Raw genomic sequence first — 6,000 nt, forward strand, 5'->3', positions numbered from 1 at the left:
AAGCCGCTGCTTTGACTTCTTCCACGGCAGTGAGCAGAGCTGGAGCTTCTTCCACGGCTTCTTCTTGCAGAAGTGTCAATGAAGAGATGATCCTCATCGCTGAAGCAGAATAATCTGATAAATGGCGCTACAGGCCAACTTATATAGTGGTTGGCCCCGCCACTACGCAAACATGAACAAATCAGAATTCAGCAGAATGGAAAAAAAAATTGTTTTCCCCAAACATAACGAGAGTGAACATTCAAAAGTTAACTTTATTCTCTTGCATCTTAAGACTTTCGACAATGAATTTACATCTCCTTCAGCCTGAGTCTTATTCATTTCACTTTTGGTGTGAAAGGGCTTTTAGATTTGTCAAAAATTATTTAAATTATTAAAAATAAACAAGCAAGCCCATAAGAGAAAATCTAAAGTCAGTCTCATTTGTGACAATCTCCACTGAATTGGATGGTTACTGAAAAATAAATTCAATAATAAAAAATAAAAAAATCAATGAAATTAAAGCAATTTTCTTTTTCCGTAATTCCTAAAGAATAGTTATTAATTTACTGTGATTTGGGAGCTGAAACTCATTCATAAATAATATGTTTGTTTTATGATCATTCTAAATGAAATAATGTAGTTCATAAGCATTCTTTTGGTCAGTGTAACTATTTTACAGAAATACAAAAAATTCTTATGATTTTGAAAAATGTTGTTTTCCCCATGCAGGACAAATCCTGCATGTATGACGGGAAGGCACTGCCACATAATGGGTTTCTTCAGGAATATTAACTTTGATATTTGACTCAAGCATGTTGCCAAATAATTTGTACATTCACTTTACTTGGTGAAGAGGCAACGGTATTTCTTATTTTTCATCTCTGATTTTGATGTGTATTTGAGTGTTTCCTAACCTGATGCACTGTAACACTGAAGTACTCTGCTGAATTGTGTCACAGGGAAAATGGTGAAGGAGTGTGAAGCAGGTATTCACAGTTTCACAGTTAAGTATCGTTTTTAAAAAGCATGTTTTGTTCTCTGTTGGTTACAGGTGAAGCCCAACATCTCTCAGACTTGAGGATTGTGTTAATGGGCTATAGAGCTGCTGGTAAGAGTTCAACAGGAAACAGCATCCTGTGCAGAGAGGAGTTTGACTTGAAGAGATCTGCTCAGTGTGTGAGAAGACATGGAGGAGTAGCAGACAGACACATCACTGTCATTGAAGCTCCAGGATGGTGGAGGAATTACACTGTAGAGGACAGTCCTGAGTTACTGAAACAGGAGATTGTGCTCAGTGTATCTCTGTGTCCTCCAGGACCACACGCAGTACTACTGATCATACGTGTGGACACTAGTTTTAAAGAGATTAACCAAAAATCAGTGCAAGGACATCTGGATCTTCTGGGTGAGAGAGTCTGGAGTCACACTATAGTGCTGTTCACCTGTGGAGACTCTCTGTTAGACACATCTATAGAGCAGCACATTGAGAGTGAAGGACAGGATCTCCAGTCTCTGCTGGACAAATGTGGGGAACAGATATCATGTTCTCAGCAATCAGAACAGGAGCGACGACACTCAGATCAAGGAGCTGCTGGAGAAGATTGAGGAGACAGTGGCACAAAACAACGGCTCCCATTTTGAAATAAACAGAAAGCTCTTAAAGGAGATTAAAGAGAGAAGAAGAGCAGAGGAAGAGAGAGCAGAAGAACGGATGAAGAGAATAAAAAAACGAAAAGACAACATCAGATCACAGATGAGTAAGTGAAAATTTACTGAAACTTGAGTCACAACAACCCCCCAAAATTTTCTATACACTAAATGAATAGTAGTTTAATGCTGTTTCCAGCAAGTGTAAATATTAGTTATATGTTGGATACTGTTTGCACCTCAATGTATCATAAGATGGGAAGACGAAAGAAGTGTCAGTACTCACTCCCTACCCCCTCTTATTTATAAGCTTATTTAGTTTTATATTAAATAAAGTACTTTTTAATTCTATGAATTCACAATGGTGAATTGTTGATAATTTACTTTCATCAATCAATAATTAATTAAACATTTTAAATACAATAAGGACAAGTCAAGCAGTGATACCAAACAGGGCCAAATGGAGACGCCACTAAACCTCCTGCCTTGATTTGACTGTACTAATATATGGATCCATTCAGAATCACTAAAACACTGACAACCATATAAGTGAAAACACCTTCAGCCAGTGCCCATTATAAAACAATATCGCTTTTAAGCCAAATACACACTGAAAATAATAATTTACTGACATCTGGACATAACTCACTATTTCTGTTACTGTTTGAATACACTTACTGGATCTTTGTACTTCCAGGAGTTTCCTGGTTTAAATGATGTGATCGCGAAAACCTTTCTTTTTAATAGGAGGTAGCACAATCTGAGCGGGTAGCACAAATCGTCAGAACACCAACCCGCTTCAAGCAATAAGTACATTTATAATCATGACTGGATGTTAGATGATTAAAAGCATCTGCTAAATTATTAAATGTAAAGGTACATTTAATAATAATATGATTAAATGATTATAAATTAGTAGCGTATTTAACTTTTTTTGTCAAAATAAATTGTCCAGATCATCTTAATGGGTTTATTTTGTCTTGATTACTGTACAATTTGATTGTATTAAATGTATAATTCATCAGGTATTTACAGATTCTCAATACAATATTATTTTATATAAGTGTGTATTTGTTTCAGGCAAAGCCCAGTGTCTCTCAGAGCTGAGGATTGTGTTAATGGGGCATAAACTTGCTGGTAAGAGTTCAACAGGAAACAACATCCTGGGCAGAGAGGTGTTTGACTTGAAAAGATCTGCTCAGTGTGTGAGGAGACATGGAGAAGTAGCAGACAGACACATCACTGTCATTGAAGCTCCAGGATGGTGGATAGATTACTCTGTAGAGAAGAGTCCTGAGTTGCTTAAACAGGAGATTTTGCTCAGTGTGTCTCTGTGTCCTCCAGGACCACACGTTCTACTACTGATCATACGTGTGGACATTGGATTTAAAGAGACTGAGAGAAAAGCATTGCAAGGTCATCTGGATCTTCTGGGTGAGAGAGTCTGGAGTCACACTATAGTTCTGTTCACTCATGGAGACTCTCTGTTAGACACATCTATAGAGCAGCACATTGAGAGTGAAGGACAGGATCTCCAGTGGCTGCTGGACAAATGTGGAAACAGATATCATGTTCTCAACAATCAGAACAGGAGTGACGACAATCAGATCAAGGAGCTGCTGGAGAAGATTGAGGAGACAGTGGCACAAAAAAACCGCCCTGTTAGGAGAAAGAGCAGCCCTATTAAAATACAAGGAGCTGAAATAAAATAAAATCAGAAGAGCAAATTCAGCCATGGATAGATGACGTCAGATCACAAATGGGTGAGTGAAATCATAAAACTGTATCAATATCTCAGTTGTGTTTGTCATTATATTTTTTATTTCTCTTCAGATGTTGGTTTAAATAGTTCACAGAGTTTAATCAAATACTGATCTAATGCTGATGTATTTAAATTAATCTTCGAACACAACTTTAGATTTTCTCAGATAGTCTTTGGTTCAGGCACAGCCCTGTTTAGCTTTAATAGGAAACTAAGAGCCACAAAGTGCTGTGGTAAATAAAGGTTCATCATCTGAACCGATCATATGGCACATTATCTGTCTGATGTTCAGTTGTTTTAAACCTTTGATTCTCTAAATGTCAGATTTATGTTAAACTTCTGTTCTCATGAAATGATAAACCAGATTTTTGAATTTCAATATCTTTTTTATAAATGTGCCTACTTACTGTATGAATGTAATGTGAATGTTCTGCTCTCTTGCATTATTACAGTCAGTGGTGCTGAAGGATCTGATTCGTGTTCTCTGGCAAGTTCTGGTTACGGTTCATCTGAAGCAGACGTCGGGTCAATTTCTGGGTCTTCCCATTCCAAAGATACATCTCTCATAAGCAGATTCAAATCGGGGGTCCTGAAGATATTTAGCAAGGAATTCACACCACCACTGAGTGAGTGTCTTCTGTTTTATTTGACACTTATACCCAGAATATACACATTACATTTTATAAAACATGCAAGGCCCAAATTCCATGTTATTGATATTTTAGACAAATATACTTATCTTAAAATAATTTCATAAATCCAACTTGATTCTAATTTGGATAATGTTTTGAAAGTCATCATTTTATGTATTTATTCCATGCAGAATTACCTCTTTTTAATTCCCTTTGCTTTTTTGCAGTGAGTGGAGAGGAGAGGTCCAACACATCACCTCTGGGAAGTTCAGAAGCAGACATCAGATCTTCATGGTCCAGAGATTCATCTCACACAAGAAGATATGAGTCCAGTTTCCAAGAAATGCATAGCATGGAATGCATATCACCACTGTGTGAGTATCTTTTGTTTTATTTGGCACTTTCCAGAATACTCTACACTCTGGTGTACTATGACAGTTTCATTATAGCACAACAAGCATAAATCCCATGTTAGTTGTAGTGAGACCTGTTAGATCATTTAGACAAACTTTTGACCTTCCTGAAAATTAAACCTATACATCTATAATCGGTGAACTGATATAATTTAAAACAAACTATTAATTATTGGCTAACTAAAAAAAAATGTCTATAAAAAGATAATAGATCATTGATTTGACATTCAAACATTTTATGTCTGACGTGGCTTTCTACATCATGATGTGGAGATAAACATACTTTTTACATTGTCTCAGTTTTATACAAATTGTCTTTATTATTATTATTCATTTTTAATTTCTTTTTTGTAATATAATTTGATCTTGATAATAGTCAAGTGTTATTTAGTGGAATATGAATGCGACATCTGTTGTACTGATATTTACTCCATGCACTTAATCGATCCAATTGGCTACATAATTTTTTAGAAAACATGTGGATTGAAATATGTTTCTATTTTTTCCCCCAGTGAGTGGATACGAGCGGCCAGAAACATGGTCTGTGTCAAGTTCTGCGTATGGTTCATTCAGCTCACTATCAGGAGCAGAAGGCAGTTCAGTTTTTAGCTCATCACACTCAAAAGTCCCATCTCACAGCTCAGGACTGGGGTCTTTGCAGCCCATTTCTCACTCTGTTAAACATTCAAGAACCAAAAGAACACAGGATTTGCCCAAGGGCTCAAAATATGAGCATAAAGACACTGATTTAGACACCGAAGTGATGGCTGAATAATCCTAGAATTTTGACATCATGTTTAACATATACAAAACAGATTCTATAAATAATTGTAAAACATTTTTCTCCGTTTTGTTCCTTTTTTTCAGTTAAAGATATAATCCTTTACTTGCAGGTATCTGTAGAAATCAGTAACATAAGATATGATGCCTATATATTATCAGAATACTTATTTTATATAGTTATTCTAAAATATGTGCATGCATTATATTTTTATCAAAAATTCATAAAGGACAAATCACTTTTTAACTTTGTAAATGGACTACATTTATATAGCGCTTTCAACAGACCACATCGCCCACCAAAGCGCTTTACAATTTGCCTCACATTCACCCATTCACACACCGACTGCGGGGTCAGCCATTCAAGGCGCCATCCAGCTCGTCGGGAGCAGCTGGGGTTAGATGTCTTGCTCAAGGACACCTCGACACTTGGTCAGGTGGAGCCGGGGATTTGAACCACCAACCTTCTGGTTTTGTAAACAACCTACATGAACCACTGAGCCACTGCCGCCCCGACTTTGTCATGTGTTGGAGCCACAAGGACCTTAAAAATAATCCATTTCAAAAATAAAACCACGACTTAATATTAATATTTAGACTCCTTAAAACTTTGGTTATTATTCAAGTACATTCTAAAAATGTCTAAAGCTAAATAATATACACAGTATGAATACATGAAAACTTTTTATAACATTTGATTTTATAATTCAAATGGCAATGATTATAGCTTTTATATTCAAATACTGTGCATAAAAATATTTAAGATATTTGTAAAGATCAAGAA

General features: G+C 36.1%; 1 pseudogene; it reads left to right on the forward strand.

Moving 5' to 3' along the window:
* Positions 1-990: 990 nt before the first annotated feature.
* Positions 991-3,341, forward strand: LOC113063698 (GTPase IMAP family member 8-like; annotated as a pseudogene).
* Positions 3,342-6,000: the final 2,659 nt, after the last annotated feature.

This window comes from Carassius auratus, chromosome 46, assembly GCF_003368295.1.
Source record: "Carassius auratus strain Wakin chromosome 46, ASM336829v1, whole genome shotgun sequence".
NCBI classification, from domain to species: domain Eukaryota; kingdom Metazoa; phylum Chordata; class Actinopteri; order Cypriniformes; family Cyprinidae; genus Carassius; species Carassius auratus.